Consider the following 22,516-nt stretch of genomic DNA (forward strand, 5'->3'; position numbering starts at 1 on the left):
AGTAGTATAAAATAGTAGTAAATAATAGTACTCTAATTTCTCAGCTCTTACGATGAAAGTTAATCGATCAGTACTTCAGTAATATGCTTGAACATACTGTATCTTCATGCATACTAGGTATAAAACGATGATGTGTAGTGTTAATTTGTTCCGCAAAATCCCAGATGCACCAAAATAATACACCTCACAAGGAAACATTTCAATTTCATAACCCACATTAGCTTACCACATCACGCTCGGCCCACGCCAATTTTCCAACACTTCAATTTTCATCCATTTTCAACCGTCGTACCACAACCTGCCTGCTTCCCCGCCAAATGCATCGGCATTCCGTTTCTCCATGCGCCACGTCTACGGCGTTATTTATTAGTGATTTTCTTTGTTTCACTGCTCCAACTTTTTGGTATGAATCAATAATCAATTAGCTCGATGATTGAACATTGCAAACGGCACCGATTTTTCCAGTGCACTTTTCAATTCACAACACTGATGGTGGTGATCGAATTCCGCCGGCTGACGCCATCCGGGCTGGGCTGGGGAAATGGTATAGAGGTGGCGGCGATCCATATCGGTTGGTTGGTTGGTTGATTGGAGCGCTAAACTCCGGTGAGGTTTCGTGCTCCCTGTAGGCATGCAGGTTTTGCATTTCGCCAACTGAAAAGTTGAAGGTACAGCGAGATTTTTCGAAGTGGGATGAGCACCTACAAACACTGCCGGAATGCTGATAATTGACTGATGATTTCAGTTGACCCGGATTAAAATTTTAATCGGAGAGCCTTTTCCCTACCAGCAATGTTGAAAATCAATTAATTGTGCTACCTTTTCGCAAATGCATTAATAATTTCGTTATAGGCGATGGTTTAATTTGAAAAGTAAAACGAAGTAATATTTTGGTTATGAAAATGAGTTTGAAAACTGTAATGACAATCGAGAAAGATATCAATAAATTATGTTAGGGTGGCAGTCGGAAAGACCACGTGGGTTTTCTCTAAGCCCTCGACCTACTGGTCAAGCCACGGCAGGTCACGTGAGGGTGGGTCATACAACGACCTCTTAACTGCCCTAGCCCGAGCTAGAGACTCTATATCTCAAGGTCGGCTTTATTCAACGGGAATTAGCTAATCAGGGACTCACGGATATGTGTTGTGTGTAAGCAAAGATCTGATTACAATATCCTAATTTTATTAAATACATTTCTTTACTACCTGTGTGTGTCAGTAAAATTGAGTGTGTTGGAGGCCGGCCGGCGTCTACTCTCTGATAGTCTTCCGGTTCGGTGAATATCACGGTTTCGGTACCGTTTCGTGGGACGATATTTGATGGCCACTTCGACTGATGAGTTGGTTCTGGGGGACGACGATTAGTGGGGGAGCGTTCGTTGTACAGTTTACCTTCTTGCTATGCTGGGCGTCGGGTACGGTTCTGAAGGTTCGACAACCGTTCGCTTCAAGCACGTGTACCGTAGGGGCGTTCCTTAAGGCCACCTTCGTGCCTCGAAGTCCGAGCCGGACTTGGTGATTTCGACGGATTAGCGGTTTGTCTAGGGAACAATTTACGGGTCCTGATTCGCTATTGCAATTAATTAAATGCAATTATCACAATTTCCTGGCTATTGGTAGTTATAACAACCTGTGCTATAAAACTGTACAATAATTCATACTGTGTTGCGTTTCGGCTTCGCCTCATCAGAAACCAACACTAACTTATTGTCGGAATAGATTAGCGCCGGCTTGACGCAAATCCCTTAAAACTAAAACACACTTTGTGTTTCATTCGAACGACTGATCAAACGTGATGTCCCGTTCGAGCAGAAGTTCTGTTTCTTCCGATGAGACACAGTGAAACCGAAACTTGTCTTGGCTTAGCAGGCCTATGCGAAAGCACTATGCTAAGCCTGCTAAGCCAAGACAAGTTTCGGTTTCACTGTGTCTCATCGGCATAAACAGAACTTCTGCTCGAACGGGACATCACGTTTGATCAGTCGTTCGAATGAAACACAAAGTGTGTTTTAGTTTTAAGGGATTTGCGTCAAGCCGGCGCTAATCTATTCCGACAATAAGTTAGTGTTGGTTTCTGATGAGGCGAAGCCGAAACGCAACACAGTATGAAATAAGGATTTGTGCCCTCCTGTACAAAGACTGGTTTTTACCAACAAATTTTCACCCTAGCGAGAAATTTTGGTTTTTACCAAATTTTCCTCCTTAGGGTGAAATATAGCATTGTACAATAATTACTTGGATACAATTAAAGTTCACTTGTATCTTTCCGATTAACTTTACGTCGACTGCTTCTTATAAGATTCGGTTAGAAAAAGACCATCTTGGGCCTAAACCGGTAGTACTCGGCCTCCCTTACTCATTTTCCGCATGTCCCTATCATCGTTCTTATCATCCACTGAACTGTCTCAGGCGTTACTTTTTATCGAGCAGTTTTTATTGTAGTGTAGTGTGTACTATACCTTACGTAGTACCTAAGCTGTGTAGCGTGTTCAAATTGGCCGTTATATTTCTTATAATTCGTTGGAGATAATTATCGATAGTTTTAATTTAGTAATATTTAAAATAAATTTTACTCTAATATATAGTTTTATTTTAGGGATTTTTAGTTTACAAAAACTGTATTTATTATTTTAATTAAATGTTACGAACGGTAACAATTATTATATGTAAATATTGATTGATATGTAAATTAAAATTCATGACGTGCTTGAAAAACAACGTTGAGTTTAAGCACATAATTCAAGGTTTCAAAAGTATTTTTTCGCGTAATTTATTCAAATTGGTTAGGAATCATTGTACATAGCAAATCTTTACGAAAACTATTACATGATCAATCTCTATAATAAAAAAAATACAATCCAAAGATCATATACGTATCTCCTATTAACACAATTTTTAAAACAGTTTAGCTACAAACGATTCATAATATTTTTATATGTAATTTACATTCTGCCATAATGAGGGTATTTGCTTTTGAACAAGAAGCTTTGATTATGATTTTCAGTATTTGATTTTGATGATACAAAAAACCGTTCAGGTGTGTTTAAAATGTACAACTATTTTCGAATCCCGGCTAAATTAGCTGCCTTGAACTTTCTCCATACCAAAGTGAAGTCTTGCAACCTACTACAATCCTGTTGCAGCATTTCGACCTTCCGTTTCGACAGGCCTCACACCGGTTAATTGCTGTTACAGACAGACTTCAAACCAGAGCTTATTATTCGTTCAGTCTCTCATAAAGGGCAACCCACATTACATCAATTAGACACTTATTTACAATCGATAACACGATTTTCCAAGTAATACCAAAAATCCTTCACTCACAACTGTTGCTCTTCATTACTGCCAGGTGCAACTGGTGGTCCCGGCGGCCGGTGCATCGGCAGTCGGCGGTGGGCGTACCGTTTCGTGATGGAATGGAGCGGCGAAAAAAATCGTTGAAGCAGAACGAACCATTCATTACTCGTCGAAACGTTGTGGAGCAGAGGAAGCTGATGGGGGGGGGGGGGGGGGCGGCCGTAGTACTTCCGATAGCAGCCGCACGTTGTGAACTGGGAGGTCGAAATGGTCGAACTTTTCCTTTTTTACAACACCTCGATCTGACTGCACACTGATATCGGTGTGTATGTGCCTTTTGATGTGTTGGCTTTTTGATGAGCAAAGCGTGCCACTGCTGGGATGCTACTGAAATGTTAATTGACTATTATCTTTTACTGGTTGCCGTGGAGGCAGAAACTTTTGAATGAAACGTTCAGTTCATCAGCAACATGTTGAATTTTTGTAGGTTTTAAAGTAGAACAGAATATTCTAAAATAGTTATTGACTTTTCGTTTCGACTTCGTCTCATCAGAATTCGACACTAACTTAATGGCAGGGCCGGATCGACGCTAGCTCCAAAAACTGAAACACGAACTGTGTGCAAAGCCCTAATCAAGTGTTCATTTTTAAACTGATGAGAACTAGTGAAATTGAAACATTTGGTTTGGATTAGCAAGCCTATGTAAAATGTAATACGCTATATTTCTCCTTAGTGAGAAAAAATTTGGCTAAAAACTAATGTATTGTATTCATTATTGAGGTTTTAATCTCGATGGGTCATTCGCCCTGCTAAAAACTAATTTTCCTCCACCAAGGAGAGAATTTTTTAAAACCTTAAAATCAGTTTAGTCCTGCCACTAAGTTAGTGACGGATTCTGATGAGACGAAATCGAGACGCAAATTTCATAACAAACTCATGCTATTAACTAACCTCGTTCAGACTACAGACATTTGTGTAACATGTTTTCTAATTAATTTGATAATAGGATCGATGAGTATTTCTGCAAATTTCTGCAAAATTGTTTCTCTGCCACTGCTGCCAAGCTATATAATTTTTGAGTCTAGAACAACAACCAAGTGAAAATCCAATCCATTAATTCTGTACATATTATGAATTGGCAGCGTGACTACACAACAGTTAAGCTTTGTCTGCATTACTCAAAGGCTGGTTAAACCCGTGACCTTATGTTGCTTTCCATTGCACCATTGAAACTATCCATGCTTACAACGTTTCTTTGACCCGCGTTTCACAGCAGCGGCACGCTAGTAAAATAGCCTTAATTGCTTTGTTCAAACTGAACCGGTACTACCATTAAAACTTAAACCTTAAAATCTACAATTTCGTAACATCACCGACCGAGAGGTTGAGTTTTGTCAGCTGCCAGCTCTAAACATCTGCAGTAAAACCAAATCAGTTTTGCCAACAAAGCGCAATCGGGAAAAGCGTAAACAGTGCACTTTTCGTTTCGTCTGCATGTAAATGAAAGATTTTCGCCCAGCATACACTAGAGCGGCAGCAGCGCATGCATGCCTGTACGATATACTATTTATGTGTGTTGTTAGAAGCCTGTAACCCAATGTGTGCATGTACAGAGATGATTCAATATTGTCAACCACTTGTGTATTTTAGACAGATTATATCAAGACACTGATAAAATCGGATTATATTCGCACATAAATTCGGCTTGGTTTGTGAACTAGAGACCATCAAACGTGCCGCTGTGATATATTTTATATTAAGTTGCAAGTTATATCAATTATATTATTATAAACGCGATTGTAAACGATCTGACTATTTTTAAATGAGTTAATTATTCAGTGATGACACAATTTTATCAGCCACCGAATTTGTTAGCAGTTGGGCCCGATTTTGTCAACCTCAGATGAAAACCCGTTTTATGGGTTCTAGCAGACGAACCAAGCCAAAGTCGAATAAATCCTTTCTTGAGCATATTTTCCTTATCTAAAAGATACCAATGCAAAAATAAAAATTTCCATTTTTTTTTAAATTTTGCACTTGAAGATAAAGGCAAGTTTATACTAAATAATCAGAAAGGGTTATGAGGCTATTTCTAGGGATAACAGGGGAATATTTTGGCAGCTTCGGTTAATTAAAAATAATGTGTGCCGGGTACACTGTACCCATTTTGTCAGCCTGAAATATACCAAGGATCTAATAAAAACATCTTCACTGCATTTCTTTGATTTTTGTCACGTAATTCGTAGTTTGTCTTGGATTTGTACTATACATTCAAAAGAACGTTTAACCTTTTTCTAAACCAGTCGTGATTTTTGAATAAATCCCAACCATAGTTGTTGATCAAATCAAATTGAAAAATTGAGAGCGTTCTCTAGTTCATGACCGTCAAATTTAGTCATGTTTAATCTGCTGACAAAATCGGGTAGAAAAATGTTAAAAATATTTGTGTATCCATAATTCGTGGACTGATAAAATCAGGTTTTCACTGTTTGTCAAATAAATACATATCATTCTCAAATGGAAACGGTGTGTTGAAAGTTGCATTTATTTACGATAAATATTACGGACGGATCGAAAATTCCGTTATCTGTTTGTACTGCACGCACTTATGGAAAGCAAAATGTGAATAAATATCGAAACTCTCAGTGAGTTTTCATTGCACTCGAAATACAACTTTTATTCGTTGGGCCAACTGCATTAACCCTCAAAAAGGCAAGCGGGTCTCAGAGGCCCGGCACGTTACAATTTTTTAGTTACAAAAAATGTGTATGCAGCATAAGCTTGGGCATGGAAATTTTGATAAGTAGCTTTGAAATCTATAACAAAAATAAAGAATTGTGAAATTTTCATCTATGGAGTGATGCGCAGCTATGTTTGAATTTTTTACATGCACAAAAAGGCAAGCCGGGTCTGGAAGGCCCGGTGTGTATGCAATATTTACTAGGAATGCCACGAGTTTTATACATTAATATTTATCTGAAAAAAACAATTTTTTCATGTTTTGATTGATTTTATCTTTTTACCTTTTCTTATAAGAAAAAAAATCTTGATAGTTTGAGCGAATTCTTATACATTTCTTTTATAAGAAATGTAAAAATAGCATACGATAATGACGTGTGTCATATTTTTTTGGTAAATCCTTTATTTCAGCCACTGTGGTCTACTTGACAATTATTTGGATACAACATAACCTAACTCTGTTGTTATTGTCTATTTTTGTTGTCTATTCTTTGTGTTATAGTGGTCGTAATTATTTAAATTGTAGGATCTAAAAGCAACAAAAAATTGAAATGGCTATAAGACGATATGCCCATGTTTTCAATCGTCTCAAAGAATCTGAAATAATGGAAGAAATTCGAGCAAATTTAACAGCAGACGATTTCGAAACTGATTTGCAACGCGAGGAAGAAGATGTGAATGATATTGCTTCAGACGATGAATCTGATGCAGACTCGGAAGAAAAATCTGAATATGTACTCCGGTTATGCATCAGAAGAAATTAATAGCAACCCAGAAACATTTATTGGTCGTGTTCAAACGAAATGGAGCTCAGAACCAATCGACAGTCAACGTGATCTTCCGAGTTCCTTTTGGAAAAATTGACCTTTTTACATCCATCGCCTTATACGCTGAAATCGGGATTTGCTGCGTGTTCGTACTCATCATCCTGTAATTCCGGAACCGAAAGTTGGATCAATTAGAAATTCAACAGCAGCCAATGGGAATGCTGTACCTTTCATTTGAAACCAAGTTTGTAAAAATCGGTAAAGAATTCGCTGAGAAATAGGTATGACATTATCTTAGGAACTTGGTAAGTTCCCCCGGGGCATCAAGAACCGCCATAGCTGGCCAATGTGGTCGAAGTGCCTTCGGTGGGTCATTAATGATATAGACATGCAAAGCCAAGTAATGTTGCACATATTTTAATATATATTGCATCATTTGGACATCATGGTGGTATCAGTTTCTATGGAAATTTGCTATGTGATTGTACTCTTCAACACGTAACTCCAGAACCGAAAGTCGGATTAATAAAGAAATCAATAGCGACCGATGGGAAGGCTGTACCTTTCATTTAAAACTAAATTTGTACAAATCGGTCCAGCCACCTCTGAGAAAAATCGGTGAAATTGCTTGCCACACACATACATCCATACATACATACACACATACACACACACACACACAAGGGTGGCAAAAAATCAATACTGAGGCTCGTTTTCCGATTTCGATCAGCTCCAAGAGCAGATATAATCGACTGATTCCTTCAACCCTAAAGTGAGGCTCACTTACTGATGGACTTCCCGCCCATCACTGAACGATAGAAAATAACGATCATAGAGGGATAGAATTAATACATCGCACACGCATCGCTTGTCGTGCCATCAGTAGATGAGTTGTAAATGTATGGCTCAGTGATAGAAAGATGAGCGATGTTATAAGATACTATTTTTGAGCATCTGATGTAGATATGATTCTCATAATGATGGAATTTTATTATAGAATGAGATGTATGTACAATGGATGACGAAAAGAGAAGGGAAATAGATGTTTACCGCCATTTTCAAATTCAAGATGGCGACTTCCAGTTACGCAAAATCGCCAACAATCCTATTAATATGAATATTTTTGGAATGGGGTTGATGAGTACACGACGGAAATCGATGTTTGGTGTCGTTTTGAAATTCAAGATGGCGACTTCCGGTTACGCAAAATCCTCTATAATCCCATCAATATGGGTATTTTTGGAATGCGGTTGATGAGTACACGACGGAAATCGATGTTTGGTGTCGTTTTGAAATTCAAGATGGCGACTTCCGGTTACGCTAAATCCTTTATAATCCCATCAATATGGATATTTTTGGAATGCGGTTGATGAGTAGACGACGGAAATCGAAGTTTGGTGTCGTTTTGAAATTGAAGATGGCGACTTCCGGTTACGTAAAATCCTCTATAATCCCATCAATATGGGTATTTTTGGAATGGGGTTGATGAGTACACGACGGAAATCGATGTTTGGTGTCGTTTTGAAATTCAAGATGGCGACTTCCGGTTACGCTAAATCTTCTATAATCCCATCAATATGGGTATTTTTGGAATGGGGTTAATGAGTACACGACGGAAATCGAAGTTTGGTGTCGTTTTGAAATTGAAGATGGCGACTTCCGGTTACGTAAAATCCTCTATAATCCCATCAATATGGGTATTTTTGGAATGGGGTTGATGAGTACACGACGGAAATCGATGTTTGGTGTCGTTTTGAAATTCAAGATGGCGACTTCCGGTTACGTAAAATCGTCAACAACCCCTTCAATATGGGTATTTTCGGAATGCGGTTGAGGAGTACACGACGGAAATCGATGTTTGGTGTCGTTTTGAAATTCAAGATGGCGACTTCCGATTACGCAAAATCCTCTATAATCCCATCAATATGGGTATTTTTGGAATGGGGCTGGTGAGTACACGACGGAAATCGATGTTTGGTGTCGTTTAGAAGTTCAAGATGGCGACTTCTGGTTAAGAAAAATGGTCTACAACTCTAAAACAATTTCTTTTGCATAAAAAACTTAAGAATAGAGTAATAAGAAATAATTATGAGACAAGGAACTAAAAGGAAATAAATAAAGAATATGATTTAAGCAAAACCGCAATCTTGAATTTCAAAATGGCGCCAGACAGCGATTTCTGTCGTACACTCATTGACTCCATTCCAAAAATGTTGAGCATTAAGAGTCACTACAGCGAATACTTGTTTTATCAGCCGCTGTGTTTATTTTAGACCGACGAAATGGGGACACAGTTAAACTTCGATATACATCTCGGTTTAAAAATTGTACGTTATATCGAAGCATGCAAAATTCTCACAGAATTGTTATCTATGGTACTTTATTTTGTAGAATTTTGATAACGAGTAACTAATTTTGAAAATCTTACCCACCTAGCAGTGTGAAACAGCTTTTCTCTTAAGAATATTATAGTGGTTCCATGAAAAAGATGTCACAATTACTTTTCTTACTTACAATATTTTTTTTTATTTTGATTATAGAGATTTTAACCTTAAGGTCATTCGCTTCTTCGGGTTTGAAAATTCTCATATTAGAAATTTCTAACCCTATGTGCGGAGTCGAGAATCGAACCCAGGTGCGCTGCTTACAAGACAATCGATTTACCAACTACGCTACGCCCACCCCCAGTTATAAGTTAATCTTTATTGAAAATTTTCTTATTTTGACTCATTTCCTAATAATTAAATCATTAGTCATTATTATTATGTCTGGGTTTGTAAAGTGTTTCTTAATATTCCCACCGCTTGCACCTCATCAAGTAAAAGCAATACATGAACTTATATCATTAGAATGGACTATAAAGATCCACTTGTATCCACGATTCAAGAAATTTTGAAAATATATTTCAGTCCGCTAACCGGTTTCTTAAATACCCCAAACCGGTCGTAAAACGTACACAGTAACTAAAATTATGATCTCTCACGCTTATTAATTTGATGTGGCACATAATAGGATTCGAAAACACTTTTCGATTCTAGTAACCAGATTCAGGAGTTTCAAAAACCAGCAGTAAAATTTTGATAAAAATCGCTGGATTCCTAGGGTACGTCATTTCATGCGTCACATCATGGCAAAATCAATGCAAAACAGACAAAACAATCATGAGTCCAGCGAACTGAATTCAGGAATATCCGAAATCGGAGTTAAATGTGTCCGCATTACTTTCAATATGATTCGTAGATCATGTGGTTGAAGTAATTTGATGACCCAAATGTTGAGAATGATAAAAAGATTCTGTAGTCCGAAAAACCGAATTCGGGAGATTCAGGAAGCGATTGTATCTGATATTATTCATTTGAGTTTTCAGTTAGAACTTACTGATCTTGTATTATTTATTGAGATACGTGGTTGGTTTTAATAAATTACGATCATACGCAAATGAAATTGGAAAAAATCGCTCTTTTAGCTTTCACTGAAGTAACCAATTGCGAACATGCTCATTAGAAGCCAAATTAATACGTTTTAAGATTGTGTGTAACATATTGAATTCTTAAAATATAGAATACATGCGTAATTGATGAGAAATTGGGACCTGAAAAATAAATTATAAAATAAGTACGTTATATCGAGTGACGCTATATCGAGGGTAACATACCCCGATATCGAAAATTACCTGTATTGGACAAATTGGGACACATTTTTTCTATCCTTTTCATTAACCATATAACCTATTCTGATTATTTGGTATACATTTCTCTAAAGGGGTATTCCAGTGCAAAATTTAAAAAAAAATGATCTTTTTATTTTTGCATATTTTGCATCTTTAAAACAAGAAAAGAAAGATTCAGAAAAAGGTTTACTTGAATTTAATCTAGTTAGGCTCTTAGAGCTCATAATTTTTTCTATACAGTGTTGGGTAAAACATGTGCAAACATGTACTTTAATGTCATAACTATAATTATAATTAATATTATAACTATTTGTAGTTTTTAAGGAATTGTATGTGTTATTAGCGTCATGATGGCAGAATAACATTTGTTTAAAACTTTTTGTTGTGAAACATAATCTTTTCCGTATGTTTTTGTACTATTTCACAAAAAAACCCAAACGGAAAGGAAAAGTTACACTTGTTTTGTCCAAAGAAAAAATGCACTTCGCATAATTTTTTTCAGTGTGCCGTCGTTAACGAATTTTTTACCCATATAACGATATGGAATCAAATTAGAACTCTGAAGCACCAATTGTGCAGCTTTACTTTGCTTCGGTTCGGTTCAAGAACGATTAAGTTAACTGACGCGATCTAATAAAGTTCGGTATTTGTTACACATGTTTCACCCAACACTGTATAAGGCTGACAATCGGGTCAGAACGCTGATAAAACCGGAGGTAGACAAAATTCCAAAAATACCCATATTGATGGGGTTGTTGACGATTTTACGTAACCGGAAGTCGCCATCTTGAATTTCAAAACGACACTAACCATTGATTTCCGTCGTGTACTCATCAACCCCATTCCAAAAATACCCATATTGATGGGGTTGTTGACGATTTTACGCAACCGGAAATCGCCATCTTGAATCTCAAAACGACACCAAACATCGATTTCCGTCGTGTACTCATCAACCCCATTCCAAAAATACCCATATTGATGGGGTTGTTGACGATTTTACGTAACCGGAAGTCACCATCTTGAATTTCAAAATGGCCACTAATCATCGATTTCCGTCGTGTACTCATCAACCGCATTCCAAAAATACCCATATTGATGGGGTTGTTGACGATTTTACGCAACCGGAAGTCGCCATCTTGAATTTCAAAACGACACCAAACATCGATTTCCGTCGTGTACTCATCAACCCCATTCCAAAAATACCCATATTGATGGGGTTGTTGACGATTTTACGTAACCGGAAGTCGCCATCTTGAATTTCAAAATGGCCACTAAACATCGATTTCCGTCGTGTACTCATCAACCGCATTCCTAAAATACCCATATTGATGGGGTTGTTGACGATTTTACGCAACCGGAAGTCGCCATCTTGAATTTCAAAACGACACCAAACATCGATTTCCGTCGTGTACTCATCAACCCCATTCCAAAAATACCCATATTGATGGGGTTGTTGACGATTTTACGTAACCGGAAGTCGCCATCTTGAATTTCAAAACGACACAAAACATCGATTTCCGTCGTGTACTCATCAACCCCATTCCAAAAATACCCATATTGATGGGATTATAGAGGATTTAGCGTAACCGGAAGTCGCCATCTTGAATTTCAAAACGACACCAAACATCGATTTCCGTCGTGTACTCATCAACCGCATTCCAAAAATACCCATATTGATGGGATTATAGAGGATTTAGCGTAACCGGAAGTCGCCATCTTGAATTTCAAAACGACACCAAACATCGATTTCCGTCGTGTACTCATCAACCCCATTCCAAAAATATTCATATTAATAGGATTGTTGGCGATTTTGCGTAACTGGAAGTCGCCATCTTGAATTTGAAAATGGCGGTAAACATCTATTTCCCTTCTCTTTTCGTCATCCATTGTACATACATCTCATTCTCATAAAATTCCATCATTATGAGAATCAGATCTACATCAGATGCTCAAAAATAGTATCTTATAACATCGCTCATCTTTCTATCACTGAGCCATACATTTACAACTCATCTACTGATGGCACGACAAGCGATGCGTGAGCGATGTATTAATTCTATCCCTCTACTATCGTTATTTTCTATCGCTCAGTGATGGGCGTGAAGTCCATCAGTAAGTGAGCCTCATTTTTAGCGATGAGGAAAAAAACCGATTATTGCCACCCTTGCACACACATACAGACATTTTACGATCTCGACGAACTGAGTCGAATGGTATAAGAGATTTGGCCCTGCGGGACTCGATTAAAAAGTCGAAATTTCGACCGATTGCATAACCTTTCTATATGAGAACGGCCAGGGCCGCCGAGAGAGGGGGGGTGTTTCCCCCCGGGCCCGGAGTTATGAAGGGGGCCCGGATTTTTAACAGAAACTAAAATTTTGACAAATACTTTTTCGACAAAAATTTATTTGAGAATACAATTAAAAATTCAATATCTTGTGTAACTAGAATGGCGAAAATTCTAAACTACTGAATATTTGATATCAACTATGTTTATATTAACGTAAATCTCGCATCGAAACAAAATCAGACTCGAACGGGCATAGCGGAATTTGTACATTGAATGCCATGTACGCAGCTCATCTGGGTTCGAATCCCAACCCCGCACACAGGTATAGAGATTTGTTATAGGAAAATTCCTAACCTGAATGAAGAAGCGAATGACCTTAAGGTTGAAATGTTTATAATCGAAACAAAAACATGATTAGACTTGTAAGGGTTAAACAATTAAATGATTTGATTAGAAGTCATGAGGTTGTCTTCAAATTTCGCCAATTTGAAATCGATTTTTTTGATTTATTGAATTTCCAATCTTCGAAAGCGCTGGATTAGTATCGAAAGTAATTATTGAAAGAAAAAAAACCCTGCTTAGGGTTGCCACACCGGTTTTTGAGGCGAATTCCGTGTCTTTGTTCAGATAAATCTGAATTCGCCCGGAAGAATCCATTGGATTATTTTGCAATTTTGCGTTGCCCTTTTCTTTACCAGGAATCGCCCAGCACCCAGCCCTCATAAACATCATCCTCGGGTTGCAGGCCCTATGTTCCTCACAAAGATTCTCGAAAGAAACTGAAGTATGATTTCACACCCCGTGTTTGTTTACTGAGGGGCAGAGCAAAGCTCGCTCGAGTTATCCTTCACAGCGAGAGTAGTTGGTGCTTGATTAATACTAAAGAGAATTCAAATTGTAGAACATTAATATTCAAATTTGCTTAACCTAATGTCATTAAATGAACTCAATTTCTTATCTACTGTGAGCACCAGTGCTCCCTATGTATACAGGTCGGACTCGATTATCCGGGGATTCGATTATCCGTGATTCGATTATCCGGGGAAAATGATTCGATTATCCGGGTGTTTTGAAAAAAATCAAATTTCAACTATAATGTCTTATTATAGTGCTAATTCGATCATTGCAGTCAATAGAACATTTTTTCGGGCAAATGGGGGGTCTAGGGTTAACCTCCTCTCAAATTTCAACCTACCTCAAAAATAGCTTATATATGGGTTATTCCGCGCAGTGACCTAAAAAACAAAACTTGGAATCGACCTTCATGGATTGGAACCAGTTTTGAAGAAATTGTTCATTTAGAGCCAATATATAATAACCTAAATTGTTGTGTCGTTTAAACAGCCCCTCAGTCTATGGGAACACTCTTAACCGTTATGTGTCCGACGCGGCACCCGGATACCTTTTTAGGTTACAAATAATGAAATTCCGATGTTTTATCCGTAGCTGGAAATTGAAACTTTGTGACGTCTTAGAACTTCATTAAGTCCAGCTTTTGGGATCATAATGTTTTCGATGTAGTAAGAGGGGAGTGAGGAGGGGCTCCTGAATTTTTTACTACGTCACAGGCCGACGTGGATACCCGGGTATCCCCAAAACTGAAATGCCAATAACTAAGGCAATTTCCAACCGATTTTGATGCTTTTGGGTGTTTTGGATTCAAGAGCTCATCCACTTTTAGACTTGGTAAAAATGAATCGGGTTATTTCAACCGGTTCCCGGGAATCCGGATTTTCGGAAGCATGTTCCAGTGTTTAGATACTATTTGTGAATTTCAATGGAATACTAGCAATATGGGTATCAAAATTCTTGGTATAGCATCAATAGGCTGTATCGCGTGGTATTGGAACCATTTGGTGATTTCAACCCGGAACGGACATTCCGGAGCAGGTTCCCGTAGGGCCATGAATGGCCATTCCATTCCAATTCCATTTTTCAAACTACTATAGGGTCCCGTAACAATAAATAACAGACTTCCGAGACCATTTGAAGAGTTTTGATACTCATTTTGCTAGGACATTATTTAAATTTACAAATCATACCCTAGTACTGTAGCATTACTCCGGAAAATCCGGATTACCAAGAACCAAATCTATTCATCCGGTTCAATGTTACAGAATCCAAAGGGAACAAGTTTCTGAATCTAAAACATCTAAAAGTGTCAAAATCGGTTAAAGGAAGCCATAGTTATGAGCATTTTAATTTGTGGGTAACCGGGTACCCTCGTTGGCCTGTAATAGGTGTTTTTTGTTGGACACATAACGGTTAATTTTAACAAATTGTTTGAAATTTTTTTTTTCGGATTATATCTCAGCTTCTGTTTGCACTAGAATCAATCAGCGAGATATTTTTTTTAAAGATTTGTTCAGGGATTCCAAAAAAATGAAAAGCTTTTAATGCCAATATTGCCAAATATGCAACTTTTTAATTTTACACTAAAAGTACATTTTTCTCGTAATACATCGGTTACAGTAGGCCACATAAAACGTCATTATATCTACATTGCTCGATTTTTGGCATCTCCTGGGATAATGATCACATGCTTCTCAGGATTCTGTAGGGATACTTTTCAAGATTCTGATCGAAGTTTTCTTAGCATTCCAATGGAATCTATTTCAGAACTTCGATTCAATATTTTCTCTGATTTTTTCTCTGAATTTTGATGCAGGATTCTAGAGAAAAGCTTCTTAAATGTCTAGTGGAATCTTTCTTAAGATAGAATTCCGCTGAAGATTATGCTTTATTCCAGATACTGATAGAATCATGGTCCTATTATCATTGGAATCCGGTGTAATGTTCTGATGAAAATCCTGCTTTGAGTTCCAGTGGACTTTGACAGAAACAATATTGCTCGTCTCCCATTATCCCCTTCAATAAGTGATTCCTGCTCAGAATTCCAATAGCATCTTTAACCCGTTCGTGCCCTTCTGGTTGATGAACAACCATGTTTCTATATGGCTATAACTTTTGGTTTACACAACGTCAAGTAAGGCTAATAACTGTGACTAAGATCTTTCATTTGAGCACTAAATGTTATAAATATTAACATTAGAACAGAACTATGCTATATGCAACAAAATTTCACCCTAGTGAGAAATTTTGGTTTTTACCAAATTTTCCTCCTTAGGGTGAAATATAGCATAGTGCTTTCGCATAGGCCTGCTAAGCCAAGACAAGTTTCGGCTTCACTTGTGTCTCATCGGCATAAACAGAACTTCTGCTCGAACGGGACATCACGTTTGATCAGTCGTTTGATTGAAACACATAGTGTGTTTTAGTTTTAAGGGATTTGCGTCAAGCCGTCGCTAATCTATTCCGACAATACGTTAGTGTCGGTTTCTGAAGAGGCGAAGCCGAAACGCAACATAGTATGAAATAAGGATTTGTGCCCTCCTGTACAAAGACTGGTTTTTACCAACAAATTTTCACCCTAGTGAGAAATTTTGGTTTTTACCAAATTTTCCTCCTTAGGGTGAAATATAGCATAGTGCTTTCGCATAGGCCTGCTAAGCCAAGACAAGTTTCGGCTTCACTTGTGTCTCATCGGCATAAACAGAACTTCTGCTCGAACGGGACATCACGTTTGATCAGTCGTTTGATTGAAACACATAGTGTGTTTTAGTTTTAAGGGATTTGCGTCAAGCCGTCGCTAATCTATTCCGACAATACGTTAGTGTCGGTTTCTGAAGAGGCGAAGCCGAAACGCAACATAGTATGATTAGAACAGAAGTTATTACAATTAATCTGATTGGGTTCCGCTGAAGCAGTGCTGCCAGGGGTAGTTTCTGTTAATGGCGAAAATGAAATTTTGGAATATTTTCTTAGCCTGGGAATATTATTAAAAACTGCTAAAAGTTTCTAATTTAGATTGCCCTCAATTACCTTTTTCATGTAATTGGACTAGATCGGGAGGTAAATATTGAGCAGCTGCAAAAGAAGCACCTATCTTTCTTAAACCAGGTTTTCCGTGTTTCTTGAGGCCAAGAGTTTTAAGGAAAAATAGTTTTGGGACCCTATACGCGGTAGAAAAAAGTTGGTCAAGAAATGGTTAACGAGATTCTGAAAAGAGACCCGACCGTCACTGGAGGTGATTTCAATTCTTGGGTAGCTCAAGCAAAGATGGATGACAGGCTATGTAAAGAGGGCGCCAGCAGTACTTCTCGCTGAGGCGCCCGGGAACCTGGTAGTCCTTCGCTAGTGACAAGTATGAGTGGGACAGTTTGCGAAGACTACACGCGTAGTTATTACCTGACAATCCAGTATTAGTCAACTAAATGATGCTACAAGGACAAGGACAAGGATCTCTTTGTGGGTGCGCAACACGCACTCTTCTAATTAGAATGACTAGACATGTTAGCTGTGATATGTGACACTCCACGTAAATTAAACTGGAGCCAAGAAACAGACGACCCCCAATTACTTACTAACTTTATTTTTTCTGGCATTCGAGTAATCGAATCAGTTACCCCGGAAAATCTAAGCCCTGGGTAATCGAGTTTGACTTGTATTGCAAAAGACACACCTTATTAAAAAGTTTATCTTAGAATTCTTGTACAAATAGCTATAAACAACTGATACATATCGTTAACTCGTTACCAATATGAATAATAAATGAAAACCAACTGAAAATACAAATCACACCCTGAAAGTCTGAAAAATCGACTAGGGCCAAAATAGGTACATTTACATTTACCATAATAGGAAAATTTGCCATGGTCATTTTATTTCCAATTTCTCCACGAATGAAGCTTAAATTCATGAAATAACAAAAAAAAAGTTTGATTCGATTATCCGGGTGATTCGATTATCCGGGGTAAGATTTTTTTCAAATCCCCGGATAATCGAGTCCGACCTGTATATATAATAATTATCATAAAATGAACTTACCGTTAACTTAATAGTGTTAGTGAGTACCCGAAACCTCGATGCAGGGATATGATTTAAATAAAGAGGACAGTTAAAATTGAACTTTCAAACCGATACGTCGTGCACAACCTGTTTTTTTTTATTCCGAGTTTCCCTACCGAAAGAGAAAAAAACGACCTTGGCAAGGTCGTCGTGAGTTGGAAGTATATGCACCCAAGTGCAGTCAGGTATCCAGCATATAAGCGTTTCCAGAACTTTGGTGAGAAAGTGGGAAAGCTAAGACCGGACTGCCACAACACGAGATAAGTGCAAGCTTGTAATTAGCTGGACTCAGGTCGAATTCACGGGCACGTGCTATTAGACAACACGTGGGTCACTTAGTGCAGTGAAACGCTGATCCCTTCGATCGCCGAAACCGGTGAAGTAATCCCTCAGATACCGGCATAAATGTCATTGGCGTTATCAGTGCTTTTGGATTCTTTGTGAATATCCGAGAAAGCGAATCACTACAGGCTATTTGCAACCATCAAACACATCGGTCACGATACTCAGTGTGCTCCTGCTTCTATCCGAGCCAGTGCAAAGCGAACGAAAAAAACAGTTATTTGTATGCATTGTCTGAAGAACAAAGGATCCCGTTAATTTTATTCTTGCGTGACCTATCATGATGACTGAGTCTCATCAACAAAACGTGATTATTCGGCCTAACACAGTGGCCATTGACTTTAGGTCTTTTCGCATAAGACCAAGAATTCGTGATGTGGAACATCTGCTGAAGGTGAAAATGCAGCTTCGGTTTTCGGAAGTCACCTCCATACAGCTTGAGCACGTCAGGCATGCGGTGCTGATAACCTTCAACAAATTCGCCCAGGCGAAAAGATTCATTTCGCAGAAAATCTTAAAACACGTGCTTGTTTGTGACAACGTTGAAATCAAGATCCCTATATACATGGATAATGGAAATATAGAAGTTAAATTACACGATTTATCTCCACTTACTTGCATAGTGGCAATTAAAAGATTTATGTCGTATTTCGGAGCAGTGGAATCTATTACGGAGGACACATGGAGAAACTACTTCCCAGGTATTTCAAATGGTGTCTTTGTGGTGAGAATGCGGGTAGACCAACCCATTCCCTCTTACCTTACCGTGCAGTACAAAACAGAAGGGGGTGATACCATTACACAGCGAACTCTTTGTACATATCAAGGACAAGCTAAAACGTGCCAATTCTGTGAACAAACGGCGCACTACGGACAACCCTGCCCAGAAACTGCTAAGGAAAGCTCAGTTGCAGAAAAAAATACCAACACCCAAGCCCCAATATCTTTACCTGAACCACAATCGGTTGCCAAATTTGTGACTGCAGTTAAGGCAATAATGACAACTGCAAACGCTGCGTTAAGTAATTCGAACGTAACAACTAATATCACCAGTGAAGAAGCTACCACCAAGGATGGAGTGTTCACATTCGTGACCCACAAGGGCAAGAAGCCAGGAAGAATATCTGATCGCGAGTATCAAGGCAGTAATCAAGATGATGATACGGGCGTAAACGACAACGAGAGAGACGTGGATAACCCTGAAGTTGACGAAAGAAGGAACATCTTCCCGACGCGAAAAAAGATCTCCGCTCGCAATAGCAAGTTGCGCGTACGGGATCCTACAGGCTCAAAATAAAATGCATTGTATTTTTTATTTTTTGCATATCGTAAATATATAAAAGACCCATGGCTCCTCTAAGCTAACGCATTGAGCCGTGTCAAATAAACGAATTAAAAAAAAAGCGAATCACTACATCCAACTAAATCAACAAAACTGTTAACAAATGCAAAAACATACAACTTAATGTGAACGTCATAGAAAGGTGGAGTGCTTTACCAAAATATTACACTCTACGGTGAATGTGAAGAAAATAAGATATTTTTCCTCGTAGTGCTGCGAGCTACATAAGAAATAAAACAGTGCATATTTATTTGTTTTTAAGCGTTTTATACAATAAAAAGCAATGGAAGCGCTCCAAAATTCTATCGAGTGATCACTTTAATTCGAAATTCGAATTGATTTCAACGCATATCCATGTGTCTCTTGAAGTTTATCCCCTGCTCAATAAAATTCTGCTGGTCAAAGTACCACTAGAGGTGGAAACCCTACCTCTATTTGAGAGCTCAATTGGTCAAATGAGCCATCAAAAACTCTTGATATACCAAAAGAATTCGGAATTAATCCAAAAATTTAAATTTGAAATTTAATATATTTGGTTTGCCGTTCATTGATACAAAATCTATAAAAAATCATATTCAGATACGAGATGATACCGAACCATTTTTGTAAAGGGGTCATACTCAAATGACGCAGCTTTTCCGGCGATTTTCGACTACCAATTCCCCCTAGCAAAGAGGCCAGGGATGGAAAAACCTGTTTTAATCCACCTAGAGGTGCAATTGTGCCTTTCTCATTTCTCCAAACTATGATTTAATAGCTGGTTCGTACAATATAACATTATGGAAATGTCTTTCATTCTTATTACACTTGGTAAGTATATATAAGAGCACCTTTTTGCATTCATCGCGGTATCGGTTTGAATCGGAGTTTTCTATGTGATCGACCTCCACAACCCGTAACTCCGGTGCTGGAAGTCGGATGGAGATGGAATTTAATATCAGTTTCTGGGGACGCAACACCTTTCATTTGAGACTAAGTTGAGCAAATCTAGCCATTTTCGAGAAACCAATATAACCGTTATTCTGACTTTGGATGCTTCCGGATCCGTCGATGGTGGCCAGTGTGGCCAAAGAGACTTTGAATGACTGTTGGGGACCTAGATCTACAAATTCAACAGTTGTGTTTGCATTTTGGAAAAAAAAATCACCTTTTTACATTCATTGCAGAATTCGTTAGAATCGGGATTTGCTGCGTGATCGTACGTATCACCCTGTAATTCAGGAACCAGAACTCGGATCCACACAAAATTCAACAGCAGCTGATGGACCTTTCATTTAAAATTAAGTTTGTCAAAATCGGTTCAGAAAATTCCGAGAAACCGATTTGGAAAAATCAACAAATTTTGTTTTGTAACCATACTCTTCAACTTGTAATTCGGAACAAGATGTCGGTTGAAAATGAAATTCAATAGCAACCTATGGGAATATTATACCTTTCATTTGAATCTTAGTTTGTAAAAATCGGTTCAGCCATCTCCGAGTAACCGATGTGGACATTTTGTTAACACACATACACATACACATACACACATACTTACATACACACATACATACACACAGATATTTTGCGATCTCGGCGAACTGAGTCGAATGTTATATGAGACTCGGCCCTCCGGGCCTCGGTTAGAAAGTCGGTTTTTGGAGCAATTGCATAACCTTTCTATATAAGAAAGGCAAAAGAATAATATTTAATTAGCTTAATAAGCATGAGTTCAATGTTATCTTCATGTGATTATAATTTGCAAAGGTTGGTGGAATGCGTTTGAACGTGTAGGGAATGGGGGTTTAGTAGAGTGGGTGTGGGGGATGCGTCAGAAATCCTTCATCTTATTTCGGTATACGGGGTGGATGAAGGAAATCTGGGCGTGAGGGTGATCCAAGAAGAGGGGAGTGATGAAGGAGGGAGGTGTAAGGGCAAGGTGGGGAGGGGGGGAAGGGGCGGCTACGCAATACTCAACTGCATATTTTGCCTTCCATTTGAGACTTGGTTTGAGAAAATCGGTTCAGTCATCACCGATGAACCGATGTGACTTTAATTGTGGAATATGCCCGGAATTCCGGACTTCCGGAATCGTCGATAGTGGACAATATATTCAAAGAATGTTTGATTGGCAATCAGTGATCTAGATCTACGATTAGAAGTAATTTGGTGACCATTTCAATAGTTTTTAGCCTCTGAGGTATTACGATTGTACCGATTTATATGGGAAATTCCAGTGTATCCTTACTAACACCCCTGTAACTCCGGCAGCAAGAGTCAGAACCGAATGAAATTCAGCAGCAGTCAATGGCATTACGGTATCTTTCATTTGAAATTAAGTTCGTAAAAATCGGTAGAGAATTCGTTGTGGAATGGGTGTGATATTAGCTTAGGAACTTGGCGGGTTCCCCGAGGGCGTCATGAACCGTCATAGGTGACCAATGTGGTCAAAGCTGCTTTGATTGATCATTAGTGATCCAGACCCGCAAACTAGAGTAATGTTACATCAATTTTAATATGTTTTACATCATTTGAACATTATGGTGGTACCAGTTTATATGGGAATTTGCTGTGTGACCGCACTCTTCAACCCGTAACTCCGGAACCGGAAGTCGGATCAACTAAAAATTCAATAGCAGCTTATGGGAGCGTTATACCTTTCAGATGAAACTAAGTTTGCGAAAATCGGTTCAGCCATCTCTGAGAAAATTGTGTGAGTTTAAATGACACACACACATACACACACACATACACACACACACATACATACATACACACACACAGACATTTGCCGATCTCGACGAACTGAATCGAATGGTGTATGATACTCGGCCCTCCGGGCCTCGGTTAAAAAGTCGATTTTTACAGTGATTGCATAGCCTTTCTTTATATGAGAAAGGCAAAAAAATAAATACGCTTTACAATTCTTTCAAATACGGCCTTTTGTCAACATTTTTATTATAACAGCAAATTGCGTACACAACAAGCCCCTTTCGTGACAAGTATAGTGTTAATAGTTTTGTTTTAAATTTTATATGTCATGGAGAATGAAGAGAAGATCTCTCAGTTCACAATCCTGCTGCTGCCAATGATTCTAAGAAGCAACTAAATTGCTAAATTGTGTTTGATTGATTTCGAAGAGAAAATTTAACTCTGTTTTCAAACTAAACCAACTAGTTAGC

Source organism: Topomyia yanbarensis, chromosome 2 (assembly GCF_030247195.1).
Source record: "Topomyia yanbarensis strain Yona2022 chromosome 2, ASM3024719v1, whole genome shotgun sequence".
Taxonomy (NCBI): Eukaryota; Metazoa; Arthropoda; class Insecta; order Diptera; family Culicidae; genus Topomyia; species Topomyia yanbarensis.